The sequence below is a fragment of the Armigeres subalbatus genome, chromosome 2, assembly GCF_024139115.2.
Source record: "Armigeres subalbatus isolate Guangzhou_Male chromosome 2, GZ_Asu_2, whole genome shotgun sequence".
Taxonomy (NCBI): domain Eukaryota; kingdom Metazoa; phylum Arthropoda; class Insecta; order Diptera; family Culicidae; genus Armigeres; species Armigeres subalbatus.
In genome coordinates, this window is record NC_085140.1 from 85,103,177 (window position 1) to 85,121,531 (window position 18,355).

An 18,355-nucleotide genomic window follows, 5' to 3' on the forward strand; every position below is an offset into this window, starting at 1 on the left:
TTGTAAACCTTTTATTTACATTTTTGTATAGCAAACAAAAAGCCATTTCAATCGATAGAATGACACTAACATTCATAGAATGACATTTGGCCCATGCAGCATAAGAACAAATTTTTAGTCCCATATAAATTTAAAATGGAAATTAAAAATAGTTCCGGGGCTCCAAAAATTCTGAAAAAATTGGGGTTAGGCTTAGTTTTTTATGCAGATTCAGAATATGTAAAAACATATATACCCCTAAACAACCCAATTGGGGTTTGAGAATTATATATACATTGAATAAAAAACTAACAACAACAATTTACCTCAGTTTTTATGCAGATTCAGAATATGTAAAAACATAGATACAGTGAACGTTCGCTAATTGGGGTTTTTCTAGTTGGGGCGCTTTTTAGTTGGGGGTTCGCTAATTGGGGCGAAACCCAATTAAAAAGCAGCTAAACGTCAGAATGTGATGTCAAAAACGAGTTGACGTTTTGTTTCCGTGTTTGGCGGGATCGATATTTTCTGGCGCGTAAAATTTTCCTTTGTTCAATGCAAAAAGTAAACAACATTGACGCTTGTCAAAATGCCCCAATTAGCGAACGGCATTCGCTAGTTGGGGTGAGGTCGTGCCCCAATTAGCGAACGATCACTGTACCCCTAAACAATAGAGGTAATAAACTATAGAGGACGATTGTCGCTGCGGTTTTCTTTGTTATCGTCCCAAACATGTTGGGTACCTATCTGTCAAAACGTTCTGATTTTTCCTTTGTTGACATTTAGTGCCCTATCCTCGCCAGCAAAAGATGTTTCGCCAGTGACGACAGCGACAAGCGTCCTCTATAGTTTATTACCTCTATTCCCTAAACAACCCAATTTGGTCCGCGGATTTTTTCCCCATGTATTTTTGCATATGCGATGTTTTCGGGATTGGGGCACGGAAAATCAAAATCCTGGCCCAATTTAAAATGCACGGGGACCAAAATTTTCGAATGGTTTTTTGCCATAACATATAAGGTTATTTTTTTACGTGCAGGAAAAACTGAGCATAACCCCAATTTTTCAGAATTTTTGGAGCCCCTATTTTAAATTTATATGGGACTAAAAATTTATTCTTATGCTGCATGGGCTAACTGTCATTCTGTGAATGTTAGTGTCATTCTATCGATTGAAATTGTTTTTTGTTTGCTGTATAAAAATGTAAATAAAAGGTTTACAAACAAAATAAAAATATTTTGGAGATCAGCAAAGCATGCTCTTTATGTTAAACTATAAAAATCCTCATATTTTTCTTTGAACCGCAGTGACAATCTTCATCTTGTAACTAAAATATCGTTCGCAATGTCAGATCGCCAAAATAGCAGCCTCGCAGCCTTCGTTCCAAAACTTTGTTTCGCCAGACTATAAATATTAATTTAAAGTGACTATATGAACATCACGATGTCGTCAACGAGCCCCCTACGAATCTCGATATTTATTTTTATTTGCAGCAAAACAGCGCGTGGTCGATATTTTTGACGTTTCGTTTTCGACTTCAGTTCGCAGCTTCGAACGCGTGTTGCTGCATCTGTCAACGCCGTCCGCCGCCAGCGCTTTTCATTTTGTTTTCTCTTTGCTCGCTCATCATTCATTAGTCAGTCGTCATTGAAGTGAGGTGCTTGTGTTGTTCTCGAGGTAAATTTTTTTTCTGCTTCTGTGAAGTAAATCTCCTGACCGTGTGCAGCTTCTTGTGCAACGATAGCCAGAACAGAAATTCCGCTCAGTGCCGTATTCGAAAGTCGAGAATAAAGTGTTCCACGTGTGATTTAAAATTGAGTGTTTCGGGGGTGGCTGGGATATGTGCTGAAATTAATTGGCATCTGTCGCCTAAAGAACCGTCGTAGAAAACCCTGACCTTGGAAGCGTCTAGGCTGTTCCCGTTTTTTTTTCACTCGCAAGGATTATGTAACGGTTCGTGGGCAAAGTGTGAGGGATTGCGGCGGTGGAGAAGCTAGCTGGTCACCCTCTCTTGATGCAGTTATTGATTTTCTCACGTGCAGTTGAGTAAAGTTGATTCTTGCCGAGAGCAGTGGCCTGCTGATTATTCTACAAGGATTTTCAGGATTTTTTCATGTTATAGGAATCGGGTTCAAGGAAAGAGGAGAAAACCGTAAGTTTTGTGCACAATTTGTTTTTGTAAGACGACAAACTACAATATTGCTGATGTTTGCAGCGGGAAAGTGGGAGAGAAAAGTGCTTTTGTACATGTGTCAGTATCACAAAATACGACGTCGATTTTTATTTGATGGTCGACTTTATCCTGATAGCAAGTGTTACAGATGGAATATTTTTAGTATTGTTTATAAAAAATAATGGAAGTTCCATTAACTTATTTGAAGGAATCCCATAGTTTGCTTGAAATAATTTCATGCAGATAATTGAGGTTAGTTCAATGAAGATAGAAGTACACTGTGGGTGGGTACTTTCTAGAGTTGGTACTACTATTTATTATAATTCAAACTAAGCCAAACAGAGCCCTAGCTTAATCCATTTTTCTAGCTAGGGCAATAAGTTGTGGTAATTAAGAATTCATCGTATTTAGTCCCCGCTACCAACATCAGTCTCAGAAATAAAACATAATTAATGTTACCTTGCAGACAATTGAAAGACTCGATTTCCTCTTGTTTTAGGCTAGACTGTATGCAGCGGAAACAACTTTTCAAGCAATTAGTTAAAGAACCTCGGTACCCGGTTCTAGGCAGAACTGACTGCTGGAAAATCGAGTTAGGGGTTTAAATACGTACTAACTCTTCTTGAACTGGTGAACAATGTTAGTGAGAAGAACACACGGAAGTTCTTATTACTGAACAAATTCTCTTGCTTGGAATGATCTTGTAGACAGAGCTAAATCCCGGGTTTTCATTGTTTCACTGGTGATATTCTAGAAGCAAGACAAGGATGTGGCTAGGGCTCCAATGCATGGCCAAAACAGTATCACTGTTCTGTTTTCTCAAGAAAGGATTGATTTCCTATTGATAAGGGGCGCGCTTTCAATGCGATTGCTCTCTGTGAAGGGTCTAAATAGCGGGACCTTGTCATGGTGCTCTTGAGAAAACAAAACAACAACTGTATCGAAACCGATACTGCATTGCATATCAATAGTAATGAAGTAATTCGACATGCACTTAAACACTAAGAATACGGGTAACGCTACAACAGATCTAATAACAGTGGCAGTGGCACACCCGAACAGGAAAGAAAAAGCCTGGAGTTACCTGTGTAGTATCCAATGGACTTTCAAAGTAGTTTCATCCTTGTACTTAGTAAAGGATACTAATGTAAACAAGAGGATATCAATTACAATTACATTTATTTCTCCTCATGACTGTATCTATGGCTGCACGTCGCGCCGTAAGCCACGCAGTCTACTCACGAAAGAATCGGAAATAGTCTTCCACCGGGTGGTACTACAAGCTCAAAGTTGAAAACTATCTTGAAAATAACTTTAAATTATTATAGATGAGCCAGCCATCTTTCTAAAAAAGATTAAAAATATTAAAATTATTGATAAATCAAACCAACACATTTGATCAATTTGAAAAAAAAAGCTTTTCGTACATCTTTTATGTTTTAGGGCTAATTGTTTTCTGTTTTGTTTCAGGCGTATTTTGAACGATTGGCTCAATAAATTTTCTTAAATATAGAAGTGCTGCACTGCTGCAAACTGGTACTACCTTTATAAACACCTTTACTATTATTTTTTCGTTTATTTTTTTTAATAGAATTTCAAAAACAAATATAAATTTCATATACATATGTACCTAGCTAATTCGTTTTGTACGCAAATTGATTTCATTAATGTTTCGGTCTAGTTCAAATTGTATGAACTAAAAATTTCCTTTATTTTTGTGGGGACAATAATTTTTTTTAGAAGAAATATTTAAGCTCTTTTAGTGGAATGTCTTCAACTGTCTAAAACCAGTTTAGTACTTTCCATTTAATTCCACTACGTTTTGTGATATTTACAGTTACGTATTTCAACCTCAACTGTGAGGCCGTCTTCAGTCATGACCTCATTGTTGGCACATATGGCACTGAGTGGGATTCTGGGATACTTTCCCCAGCCCTGCAGAAATGTTCCCTCTCTAAACCATCCAAGTTACTTAGTTCATTTTTTTTATTAAAGTGACTAAATAAAATTCTTGCAAAATCGCTCTGTGGGAAAAAATAGAGTGATGTTTTTTCTTCATTTTAATCACTCGAACTCTCGCAATTGCAAAAATTTCATCTTAATCTCCTCCACTGGGGAGACCTTTGAACAATCGTTCAGTTTAATCGTCGTATGTGAAAAACTTATGCCGCGATCGTCAAAGGATGCCGGCAAACGCAAAACCCTTCCAGGCAATCCAGGCAATAGTGCTGTCCAATGAGAACTTGAAGTAGCTCGAAGTTTCTCCCTGTCCTGCTCATGCCCATTTGTTGACAAAAAAGAACGAGCAGGACGAGAACAACTTTGAGCTACTTCGAGCTGCTCATTGAACAGCACTAATGAAACCTCGATTCCATGAAGGTTACTCAAATACTCATTTCGAAAGCCTGAAAACTCGGCGTCGGCACAGATACCACAAATGGCAAAATTCTTAGCTTTGCTTCGATTTTTCCAATTTCATCATTTTTTCAATTCCATCATGAATCAATTAGAACTGATTAATAAGTTCAATAGGATAAGAATTGTTTGTAATATTAGAGTGAGATGGAATATCTAATGTTTCCAGCTCTTTTCAATTTTTCTTTCGCGCTTTGGCAGGACGATCTTAAAATCTTGTCGCTTTGATCCCCTTTCCCCTTGTTTTTAATGCGGTGTCACGAAGGCACGGGTCCAAGCAAAGCACTGGAAAGTACTGTTGAAATCAAAATAGCTTTAGGTAGTTAAAAACTTCCTTCGTGCATCTTTCAGTACCATGTTAGAAAGCTAAAGATCACACGTTCGGTAAAAAAGTTAAAAGTACTCACAAAACTCTGGAAACAACTTATTAAAGAATTGATCTTTCGCTGGACAAATCCATTGAAAATCACGGTTAGTTAAAACATTTCCGGGAATCTAAGCATCCCATGACTCTTTGAAACTACCTAAGATAATTTGCCCAACACTTCATGCACTCTAAATAAATATTAAAATTCAGTATTTCCCTTGAATTTTCATCATTCAGTCGAATACTTAGAAATGGTGTTGGTTCTTTCCAGTCTGGTACTTCTATTATTTATTCAATCAGCATTGAATCAGCATGTAACGACTGTTCCTACTCAAACTTCCTTAAGGTATTATATGGTGCTGGAGGATCAAGGGAGCCTAATATCCTTCGTGTTCAGCATTCCTTTCATATAACATATAACAATTCTCGCGCTTAGTATCATAGGGGCGTAACTGCATTTATCGATTTCTCTTCATCGATGTTTTCTTCTTATCAATGTAGCCAATTTCAATAATTTACCATAGATATTATGGTTCGGGACGATACAGGAAAGTTGCAGCTTGCACTAGAAGCAGCATTCATGGTTGTAACTTTTAGTTCAGTTCAGTTATTAATAAAAGAAAAAACCCAGATTAATCCACCTACAGTGAGATTTTGACCCTTCCTTAGTTATGAGGAAATATTTCCAGACTCCAATATTTAAAACGAGATAAAACTACTCAGCTTTTCACAGCGATTTACCGTGACAGTGACAAAATAATTGCCTACCCAAAAGCGGTTGTCATGGGTTGAGTGACAACTCAACGAAAGATAACGCACTGTACGTCATGCTGCCTATCTATAAGGCGATCGTCGGATTGAATAGCTATTCTGACATGGTTAGTAACTATCGTAACGCTGGTTGCATATATTGTACTCGTAATTTCCAGAGACCTCGATATTAATTAATCCAGAACTAACTAAATCAGTCATTGATCTAAGAGAAACTCTATAGCGTTCAATAGTAATATATATATTTCGCCTTATGGATGCCTAATTTTTGCTTTTCTGGGAAGACTTTTTCACCTTTTTCAATGCTAATATCTTTGCCCAATAAACTCCAATCTTCAGCATAATATTCTGTATTTAATTCTACAATAACTGAATGAGTATCATAGTTCTTCATCGTAAATTTTGCCGTCCAACTGAAAATCACTGTTTTTTATGTTTCTGCGTACATTATCACGTTGACCGATTTGGCTGAAATTTTGACCAGAACATCAAGGCATCAAATATAACCGAATAAGAGGGCGGCCCATCAACAAATTTTAAATACCTTACTGGTTACTTTACTTTAACTATATCATCATCATATGTAACCAGTCGTCACCGAAAGTCCCTCCCCTCAGATATGTGATCTTGATGCAATGGGTGGGGTTACGCCATTAGCACTGAGATAGCAACCAAAGACATATCCTGTCGTGGTGGTATGTCAACATGTGCTATTTTTGTTTGGTGCCACGTCACATATTTGGCATTGACGCACTGATTTTACGCATGTGCATGTGATCCAACGGGCATCGTGTCTTGGGCCCTTGAATGGTAGTGCAGTCAGGCAGAGACCTGTTTCATCAGTGATTATGATAGAATAGTACGAAACTGCTTTGGTAGATTTTGAGTGCACATAATGACAATAGACATCTGAATAGCTTAGCTTAGCTTAGCTTGATTGACTGTACCCATCGTAGTTGCTAGTCGTGACAGCTCACCAATTGAATAGTTTTCTCGGGACTAGAAAGCTATTCTCACTGTACATGCTTCGTAGTCTCTTTAATTCAAGACCAATAACGATGCCGGCCACGTCCTCACAGTCAATTAGGATAAGGGGAGGAAAATTAGTTCGACACTCATTGCTACAAGAGACCGAGGAATCCTCTGCATCTCCATGAGTGCACTGGAAAGAAATAGTATGTTAGTTGGGAAGGAAATATATTGGAAATCGCCTTGGTAAGCGACTAATAATTTCATTTGAACGACACCATATTCATGATGCTACAAAAACGGAATCATTGATTACGTATTTTCCCGAAGACTGATACGATATCTTAACTACTTCGCGACGACTAAAACATGCACTGCACAACGCTTGCTCGATGATAGATACTCCGAAAAAACACGCGCTGATCTGATTAACTTTATTACCGACCGCACAATGCAGAACACAATATTTCGGCAGATCGCGCAATCGTTCTGCTGTCCGAAACAAGAGAAAACACACACCGAACTGATTAACTTTTTTATCGGCCGCGCAATGCAGAACACAATATTTCGGCCGATCGCGCGATCGTTCTGCTGTCCGAAACAAGAAAAATCACGCACTGAACTGATTAACTTAATAATGACAATAGACATTTGAATGGCATAAAAACTGACAAAATGATTTGACTCTGACAATAAAATGACAAAAATAACTTAAAAATGTTACGATAGGCTTAGTTAGCATTAGAACTTTCTCCGATTTAGTTGCAACAGCATCTTCTTGGACGACATGTTCCGTTTACACTGGCAAACTGCTTCGGGTGAATTATGCAACAGAATCATTAAACAGGTTCTTCCAGAGACGTGAAGATCGACCATAAGACTTCCATAAGTCTCCTCACCTTCTCCTACAGTTTTTAACTATTAAAGGGGTCGTAGACTAATTACGTAAATAGTTTTTCTGGATTTTTCAATTCCCATATGACGAATTTCGCGCCAACTCGACCAGCGGTTGGCAGTACCATCTCAGAATCGAATGAAACTTGGTGGGCATAAAGATATGGTATTTCTAAGCCACTCTGCATACTTAGTTTTTCAAAAATTGTCAAGAGTAACATTTGATGAGGGCCTAATTTTTTTTCATTGATTTTTAAAAAATCGATGAAACTCTAAAATGACAAGACCTACAAAAAAGTGTTGTATGGTGGACTGTCGTGAAATTCCCTGAAGTTTTTTGGAAAAATATTCAAAAAATTAAAAACCGATTTCTACACTGAAAAAAATTAGTTTTAAAAATTAAAATCGATATTACAAAAAAAACCTCATCTCAGAAATCGATGAAACTTTTTCAGCAGATGGGTATTTCAATTATCTAACTTTTCTGGGAACAATGTTTCTGTGACATTATTTTAGGAAAAAAAGTTTTTCTAACAAAAACTTCTGTCATGTCCATATTGAGTGATAATTTATCAGCGTGTTTTATGCCTACAGCGCCAAATATAGGTTCAGCAGCCTATCATCAACCAACGACACATTTTGGACGTATACAAATTTGCTTAGGAAGCAATGTGGACCAACATTTGAAAAGGGCGTATATTTTCCTAGATTTCTTATATCAATGTTACACACAAATGACCAGGTTTACAGAATTGTGTTGTTTGATGGACTAATGTGAATTTGTCTGAACTGTAAAATCGAACTGTTCACCGAGAAAATAAATCAATGAATGTAAAGATTAAAATTGGTTTAGCAAAAAAATACTCATTAATTTGTAAATTTACTCGAACAATTTGAAGACATTTGGGTCTTCATCTGAGTTGGAATATTTTTTAGCCAGGATTTTATTATGAGTGATTGGTATAAAATAATGAAACTTTTGTGCACCAGTTATAGTTTTTTTCTTTTTTAAATAGTTTACCAAAATCTTCTGCCATTGTTGAGTATTACTCATTCGATATGTAACAGAAATTTAATTTATAGAGATATTTTTGTCTGGTTGTGTAACTGCTCATTCGTACAATGCCCGAGGAGTCCTAATAGTATTTCCATAATCTTTGGCATGACTTGCTCGTTTTGCCATTCGTTTGAGAGAGCCACCAATAGCTTCGCAAGGGCCTTTTCCGTGCGATGTTGCAAAAAAGTGCCATTCTGCTTCTAAGCCATGTTTTGAATTGAAATTACACATTAATTTCGTAACGCAAATATCGACCATTTTCAACCCTCTCCTCCAACCCTCCTTCAAACTTTTTATATCAATCATTTTAAAATTGTGTATGGATTGTCATACAGTTTAGATTTTGTTAACAACTTCAACAAAATCAAATTGTTAGTAGTGACCACGGCGACCCCTTCGTGCTTCCAGAGGAAATCTCCCAAATTATCTTTAAATTTTTAACATTCAGATAATTTAAAATTATTAACATTTTTAACATTATTTTAGATGGCTCGGAGATCCATAGTATTACATACCCACCGTCTATGATCGGCGCATTGAGGTGATGTCTGTGGTTTTGAGTGCACAAAATCTAACCCATTTTGCAGTACTGTTCCTTATCCTTATTTGCTTCCAACTAATTGCATTTATTGGGAAATCCTGTTTCCTATTGAAGCATATTGTTTAGTATTGATAATATCATTTATCGGACAATGGACTCAAAAGAAATAAAGGCAAACATACTATTTTTTGTACAAAAAACTTAAATAGTCTAGCTATTTTTTTGGCACCTGTTCTCAACCATCAAGTTGCAATGCATCAAGATTTAATCGGACTAAAAACTCAAAAGTTTTGACAATAATACTATTTTTCCATAATACACCAGAAAGTCGCCGATACCGCTAGGTGGATTAATCAATGTTTTTCTCAAATAAATTTTGACTACACCACTGCAAATAAAGTAAAACACAAGTCTCGCGCTTAGTTTCATAGGGGCGTAACTGTATTGATCGATTTCTCTTCATCGATGTTTTCTTTTTATTATTGTACCAAATTTCGCTAGTTTGTCGATGATTTAATAGTTTGGTGTGATAAAGGATGATTGTATTTTGCACCAGAACCAATAATCACGGTTGTAGCTTTTGAAACAATTGAGTTATTAACAAAATATAAAATCGATTAAGAGAAATCGATCAATACAGTTACGCCCCTATGAAACTAAGCGCGAGAAGTTTTTGTTTTTAATTGCAAATTTGATTTTTTTGTGGTGATTCGATTATCCGGAATGAAAATAAATTCGATACTCCGGATAATCGAGTCCGAACTGTATTACAATTGAATATCACTTCAATTTCGTTTCGGCAACATTTGCCCGTTTTCAAAGCAATTATTTGTTTTTTTTTTGTAAACTCAATTGTTTTTAAGATAGTCAAATAAAATATAAACCCTTTTCAAATGTTGGTCCACAATTATGTTAGATTATGCTAAATTGCTTCCTAAACAAATTTTTATACGTTCATTATGTGTCGTTTGTTGATCATAGGCTGCTGAACCTATATTTGGCGCTGTAGGCATAAAACACGTTGATAATTTTTTACTCAATATGGACATGGAAAAAGTTTTTGTTAGAAAACCTTAAATATGTCACAGGAACATTATTCCCAGAAAAGTTAGATAATTGAAATACCTATCTGCAGAAAAAATTTCATCGATTTCTGAGATGAGGTTTTTTTTGTAATATCGATTTTATTTTTTAAAACTAATTTTTTTTAGTGTAGAAATCGGTTTTTTTTATTTTTTGGATATTTTTCCAAAAAATTTCAGAGAATTTCACGATAGTCCGCCATACAACACTTTTTTGTAGGTCTTGTCATTTTAGAGTTGCACCGATTTTTAAAAAAATCATGAAAAAAAAATTAGGCCCGCATCAAATGTTGCTCTTGACAATTTTTGAAAAACTAAGAAATACCATATCTTTATGCCCACCAAGTTTCATTCGATTCTGAGATGGTGCTGCCAGCCCCATAGAAGGGTTGACGCGAAATTCGTCATATATATATTGTGCTGACAAGTTGTATTCATTTATAATTCTAAATTTGCTTTAAACGCATTCTCTAACAAAAATAACCGCAAAATGCGCAAAGTATGGTGTTTGCACGATGAAAGCAGTAAAATGAAAAAAAAAAAAAATTACTCTTTAATTTTTTCGTTTTCGAAGTTTTCGAAGTTTTTTTTCGTTTTCGAATCAAATGAGTGTGGTGGGACAAAATCAATTTTTAAATCACCCTAATACATATACAGGGGTTGGAATGATCAGGACAGGCAAAATTTATTGAAATTCGAATCAACTTTTTTTTTTATTCAGCCACGAAAAAATTACCTGGTTATGGAAAAAAGGGGCCAAAATCCTGTTCAAACCCGATTCCGGTTTATTTAGGAATATGGCAAAAATGCTATTTTTAAATCGTTTGAATTTCTTACATAAAAAAAATGTTGGGGTTGTATACAAGATACGACCGCTCGACGTAAACTACGTATAACCAAAAATAAACAAATAATCCGCTCTATATAGAAGAGAAGAAACCATCCCACAACACTACTACCCAGCTTTACCTGACCACCTCCCACTCTATGAGGTAGTAGGGACTCCACTGTCTAGCGGCTGGGCCACCCCATTCATACAACCCAGTTCAATAATAGATAATACCCTAAAAGTAGGCAATTACCAAGGATTGGAACGCGCTGTATAGGGGTTGCATGATGCATGAAAGAACTTAAATTTTCAATAGTTTAGCGTTGAAAATCAATAGTTTCAATACCACTGGCAAATTGGTGGAGAGTTTGCGAATCGATTTATATATAAATCGAAATCCATCGAAAGATATTTATCATCAGACTAAGGCCGGAGTGGCCTGTGCTGCACATAAAAGACTTCTCCATTCAGCTCGGTTCATGGCTGCACTTCGCCAACCACGCAGTCTGCGGAGGGTCCGCAAGTCATCCTCCACCTGATCGATCCACCTTGCCCGCTGTGCACCTCGCCTTCTTGTTCCCGTCGGATCGTTGTCGAGAACCATTTTCACCGGATTACTGTCCGACATTCTGGCTACGTGCCCGGCCGCAGTCTTCCGATTTTCGCGGTGTGAACGATGGATGGTTCTCCCACCAGCTGATGCAACTCGTGGTTCATTCGCCTCCTCCACGTACTGTCCGCCATCTGCAACCCACCATAGATGGTACGCAACACTTTCGTTTCGAGAACTCCCAGTGCGCGTTGGTCCTCCACGAGCATCGTCCAGGTCTCGTGTCCGTAGAGAACTACCGGTCTTATAAGCGTTTTGTAGATAGTCAGTTTGGTACGGCGGCGAACTCTATTCGATCCGATCGTCTTGCGGAGCCCAAAGTACGTACGATTTCCAGCCACTATGCGTCTCCAAATTACTCTGCTGGTATCGTTATCGGCGGTCACCAGTGAGCCCAAATACACGAATTCTTCAACCACCGACAGAAACTCGTGGTGGGTGGCTTACATTGACCTCTCTTGAGCCTCTTCCTATCATGTAATTCGACTTCGACGTGTTGATGACTAGTCCAATCCGTTTAGCTTCGCTTTTCAGTCTGATGTAGGCTTCCTCCATCCTCTCAAAGTTACGTGCCATGATATCAATGTCGTCGGCGAAACCAAATAACTGGACGGACTTCGTGAAAATCGTACCACTCGTGTCAATCCCTGCCCTTCGTATTACTCCCTCCAAAGCGATGTTGAATAGCAGACACGAAAGACCATCACCTTGCCGTAACCCTCTACGGGTTTCGAAGGGACTCGAGAATGCCCTGAAACTCGAACTACGCACATCACCCGATCCATCGTCGCCTTGATCAACCGTATCAGTTTATCCGGAAATCCGTTTTCGTGCATTAGCTGCCATAGCTGGTCCCGATCGATTGTATCATATGTGGCTTTGAAGTCGATAAATAGATGATGTGTGGGCACGTTGTATTCGCGGCATTTCTGCAATATCTGACGTATGGCGAACACCTGGTCTGTGGTAGAGCGTTCACCCATAAATCCCGCCTGGTACTGCCCCACGAACTCTCTTACAATTGATGTTAGTCGGCGGCATAAAATTTGGGAGAGTATCTTGTAGGCGGCGTTCAGCAATGTTATTGCGCGGTAGTTGCTAGTTCATAGAAGCCCGGTCCTGATGGGGTGCCATCCTGTTTTATTAAAAGAAGTATCGAATGGCTACTGGCTCCAGTTCAAAAGATTTTCCAGCTTTCAATCTCCAGCGGAGTATTCCCTTCCTGTTGGAAAATAGCCGAAATGTTCCCTGTATATAAAAAGGGTAACAAGCGCGATGTTAATAACTACAGAGGAATTACATCGTTATGCGCCGTATCGAAGCTATTTGAACTTGTTATCATTGATTACGTCAGTGCACACTGCAAGCAACACATCAACACAGACCAGCATGGCTTTGTAACTGGGCGCTCCACAACTACGAATTTACTGTGTCTAACCTCGTACATCACGGAAAGTATGAACACTCGGGCCCAAACGGATGTGATCTACACAGACCTTTCTGCTGCGTTCGATAAGCTGAATCATGACATCGCGATCGCAAAACTGGACCGATTAGGTATCGGTGGGGATCTTTTGAAATGGTTTCGCTCGTATCTTACTGACCGCCAATTAACGGTCGCATTAGGCGACAACCGATCAACGTACTTTCGTGCAACGTCGGGTATACCACAAGGCAGCCATTTAGGACCGCTGATTTTTATCATGTACTTCAATGATGTCCATCACGCTGTTAAGGGTCCACGATTATCATTTGCCGATGATCTCAAGATATTCCTACGTATCTGCTCGGTTTCTGATTGCCATACTCTCCAAGGTCAAATCAATGCTTTCGCTGATTGGTGCACTACGAACCGGATGGTTGTTAATCCGACAAAATGTTCCGTTATCACATTTTCACGCAAAAAAGAGCCGATTATCTTCAATTACCTTTTTGCTGGGAACTACACTCGAACGAGTGAATCACGTGAAGGATTTGGGTGTGGTTTTAGACTCAAAACTGACATTTTCACACCACCTTTCATACGTTGTCGACAAAGCGTCTAGAACCCTGGGCTTTGTCATGAAAACGGCGAAAAATTTTACGAACGTCTATTGTCTGAAATCGCTGTACTGTTCTTTGGTGCGCTCTACACTAGAGTATTGTTCGTCAGTATGGAGCCCGTATTACAACAACGGCGTAGAACGTATTGAATCTATTCAACGGCGTTTCCTGCGGTTTTCGCTTCGAAGACTAAACTGGAGAGACCCGCTGCATCTTCCTAGTTACGAAGAGCGCTGTCGCTTGATTGCCTTAGAGCCACTGCGTATCCGCCGGGATGTGGGCAGAGCCCTATGTGTAGCTGATGTACTTCAAGGAAGAATAGATTGCGAAAGAATTTTACAACAAGTGAACATGAACGTTCAACCAAGACCGCTACGGAACAATTCGATGCTGAGGCTCCCCTTTCGTCGCACTAACTACGGTGCAGAAACTGCAATCTACGGCCTCCAGAGAACGTTTAATAGAGTTTCTTCCATGTTCGACTTCAACTTGACGCGGATTGTTCTTCGTCGTAGATTTTCTGAATTTTTTCGTTGATTGTATGTGATAAGGCTGAATTTTATTTGTTTTAATTTTTTATCTTGACCTACTATGTTATATTTTTTTGACTATGTGCGTTTTTTAGTATTAATTAGTATTTACATACATCATTAGGGCTAATTGTAGTCTGTTGATGAAATCACACAATAAATAAATCTTGTCGCTTCTTTTTCTAACAATCCAGCTTATCGCCCTTTTTGTAGATGGGACACATCGAAAGATAAAGGACCTATTAATGTTACATATCTTACATGATTTCGTGACGGTCCCCAATTTTGAAATTTTCATTTTACACCCTGTATCCGAGTCTTCCCCTTAGACGTAGTTTACGTCAAAAGTGTTTGAAAGGTATGAAGCATAAAATTTACGCGTTTGGTGACCTTTAATAAAGTGTATTTTTTAATTGAAGGCGCGAATTTTGTATTCGACGATGTCTTTGGTGAAATATCAGTAGCTGTGCGATAATATCAGAAATACATGGATAAATAACGAATTGCTTAGAATTGCTCTGGAATAGTGAAGTGAATTGTTCTTGAACACTTATCTGGAATTGGATCAATTTTGTGAGATTGTTTCAAAATGTTTTTTATAGGATTCCAAAACTAAATGCGCGCTGGATTGAAAAATCCGGAAATTTATTTATGGATCCATTGTCCAATTGATAATGGTAGCATATACAGGCGGGACTTATTGCAAGTGAAAGTTACCTCGGACTGGACGTGAGTTACCAGGCAGACTGATATAGGTCACTGGAGCTAAAGCTGACTTTATTACAGACAGATTTCTTCCATAATACCACTGCCACACAGTGGGGGTTACATTGAAGATACACACAGGGGAGAATGGTCTAAACACCAGGGGAAAATAGCCCAATGAAAATTATTTACACTGCATTTCGGAACGAACGATTATTCTAAATATCATCAAGAATATTGTATAGACCTTCTCGACACCCTGGGCATAGTGTGTCCATTGTGCTTGCCACACAAGATACATACTCATGCAATGGAGGGCATAGAGAAGCTTTCAAATAACTGTGGAAATGCTAATAGAATACTAAGTTGAAAAGCAGGCAAAATTCCAAGTTCCAGTTGGAATGTAGCGCCATTGAAGATCTAAGAAGTGTATGTTCACGGAGTTTTTTTCAATTATTCGTTAAATCTACCGAATTTCCTGAAACTGTCTTATAAGTTTATCTGAGCAACTATTCTGAATTTCCCTGAAAATATTTGTCCCATTTCCAAGGTAAATTAATTGAAGGGAAAATTCCAAGAAAATACGTATGAGCTTACTTCATATAGGGTAGAACGACCTATTATGGAGGGGTTAAGCACCGTGTCAAATAAAATTGATTACAACAATTCTTCAAAAATTACCTGTTGGTCGATTTACACATTGTAGTAGTTGAATAGGATGCTTGTGAACTCTAGTTTCGTTAATATTACGTCAATTGTGCTGAACTTATGTTGTTTTGTTTTTATCACAATAAAAATAAACTACCGCAATAATAGGACGCAGTTGCCTATCGTTGCGATATTTTTTGAAGGTCAGTCCTATTGTTGCGGTATTGCATGTAATTCTTATGGAGAGCGATACCGCAACAATAGGCCCTTAGCACTACAGCAATATTAGGCTCTAAGGATTCAAATTTTTAACCAAAAATGTTGATTTGTCATCATTTTAAATGGAATTTTGCCAAACAAAAGCTGTTCTACTCGTTAATCCGAAGAGTTTTAGCGTACCCAGAATTGTTTTTAATGCTATTATATCCAGAATAGACTAGTTTAACACTACCGCAACATTAGGACACAACGATAGGACGTTTTACCCTAATACGCATCGATTTTACTGATTTTAGATCTTAGAATTCTTAAATTCAATCTTTTTACAAATCGACGTGTGTAAAAATTTCTATTTTTGAAGTCTCACTGTTACATACGTCGCTTTAACATATGGGAACTAAGAACGACCTATGTAACAAAAAAGCAAAACAAAACAAAACTGCAGTTGCGTCAATCGTGCACTATGGAAAACCGACCGATGTACAGCGACGTATGTATAACATACCGGTGTATGTATAATTTTATCGTTTTTCTCAGGGAATTGAATGAATTGAGCTATGATAAGAAGCACGCTTATTACGTGTCATGTATTGATGCATGACTGCGAAAAAAAATTGAAATAAGATTTAGTTTTAAAACAGTTTTAGAAAAAGTTTTGCCAACTTTCTGTAAAAGATTTCTCGAATCCTCATAATTGTTACATACGTCGTTATGAAAAATTATGCTTGAAATCATCTTTTGAAATTTCGAAATTTCTCATGAAAATTCAAAACATTTTTCTTTGGACAGCATGAAAATTATTATTAGCGAGAGCAATTATTTCCTTTTCATAACTCCGTGCTCCGGACCCTGCGACTGGCTGGGGTGGCTGGGTTCGATTCCCGGTGCCGGTCTAGGTAATTTTCGGCTTGAAAATTGTCTCGACTTTCCTGGGCATTAAAGTATCATCATGTTAGCCTCATGATATACGAATGCAGAAATGGTAACTTGGCTTAGAAACCTCGCAATGCGAGGAGGCAATGTCCCGGTGGGGGATGTAATGCCAATAAGAAGAAAATATGACTTCGTAAATCCTTTGAAAACCATGAAGTTGGCTACCCCATATGATATATTTGAAAAACCGACCGATCTGTAACATTAATATAACAATCAACTAAGAAAAAGCTCTAGTTTCTGTAATAAAATGTAAAAAATGCAATGTTACACTCAGGTGGAAAGTACAAACTCCAAAAAATAGCATTTTTCACATGTCCTCAAACAATCCGGAATATTCCTGGTATCCGGCGGCGGTCAAACCGAATAAATCGATAGATAATTCACTGAGTTATGGTCATTTGAATTTTGATAAAATTTTGCCTCTATTGATCGTTCTGTCCAACCACTGCATGTATGTATATTAGAGTGATTCAAATTTTGACTTTTTCGCTCCCCGATGCTTAATCGATTGCATTTGCCATTTTTATAATCCTCCTAAATTTTTAGCTAATTAGGATGTAATTTGAGTGAGCACGCGCGATTTGAAGTTTGTATGAAAACAGTAACTTTCACGGAAAACCGCTCCCCAACGTTTCCCTTCAAGCTCTAAAACATATGAATACATCGACAATATAGAAAATTTTACAAGGAAGCAGGTCGTCTTTGTTGCGAAACGATTTGATGCTTGCAAGAAAAGTTATTGAGCGAATACTGAATCGTGGGAAATTCAATTAATACAAGAATAATATCAATATCAATAATGAGCATTTTTGTTTTCTTCATAACTTTGCTTCCAAACGAGAAATCGCTTCGCAACAACAACTGCCTTTCAGCTTGAGAAGTATTCTGTGTGGTCAATGTGTTGATTATATTTAAATAGTTCATGGGCCACCTCACGAAACGGTCTTTCACATAAGGGTCAGTTTTCATAGTAAATTCCATACAAACTTTAAATGACGTGTGTACAGTCAAATTACATCCAAATTTGCTAAAAATTTAGGAGGATTATTAAAATGGCAAATGCAATCGTTTAAGCATCGGGGGACAAAAAAGTCAAAATTTGAATCACTCTATTGTATATGCACTTTGTGTCCAATTACAATTTATACAACTCAGCGCTGCAGTAGTCCATAGAATTTCATAACCTCAGGAAATATGTTAAACACAAAACTCTGCTTATCAATGTGGTCTGATTCAATGCAAGTGCATGTGTGTGCCCCGAATGAATCGTAGCGTAATCATTCCAGAGTCGTGCCCCTTTTCACGTTCGTAGTTTGTGTTACATTGACCTTAACATCCGTGATAGCGTCTTGACACCAGCCATGTGCTTGTGAATTCTGGGAAAATCGAAGCAAAAACTATATACCTGTCAATCACTGGATTCAATCATCATATTTATAATGAAATTGTTGTTTATACTTACCTATATTGTTGCAATATATGAGCTCATTTACATTGTGAAGCTTGAAAAACTGTGTTTTCCAAACGTCTTTCATTGTGTCATGCTTTAAAAGCATAAATATTATTTTATGAGCTTCTATTTTATGT

At 37.7% G+C, this 18,355-nt stretch overlaps 1 protein-coding gene across 2 annotated transcripts in view; it reads left to right on the plus strand.

Annotated features, from left to right (window-relative positions):
• Positions 1 to 1,523: 1,523 nt before the first annotated feature.
• LOC134209650 (2-oxoglutarate dehydrogenase complex component E1-like) overlaps positions 1,524 to 18,355 on the plus strand; it is a 75,172-nt gene continuing 58,340 nt past the window's right edge. Inside the window, exon 1 of one of the 2 annotated variants that reach the window (XM_062685642.1) lies at positions 1,524 to 1,656. The gene's annotated coding sequence lies outside the window, so the exon portion shown is untranslated. Of the gene's footprint in view, positions 1,657 to 1,975; positions 2,132 to 18,355 lie in introns of those variants that run through there. The other variant, XM_062685641.1, reaches the window with a different exon arrangement.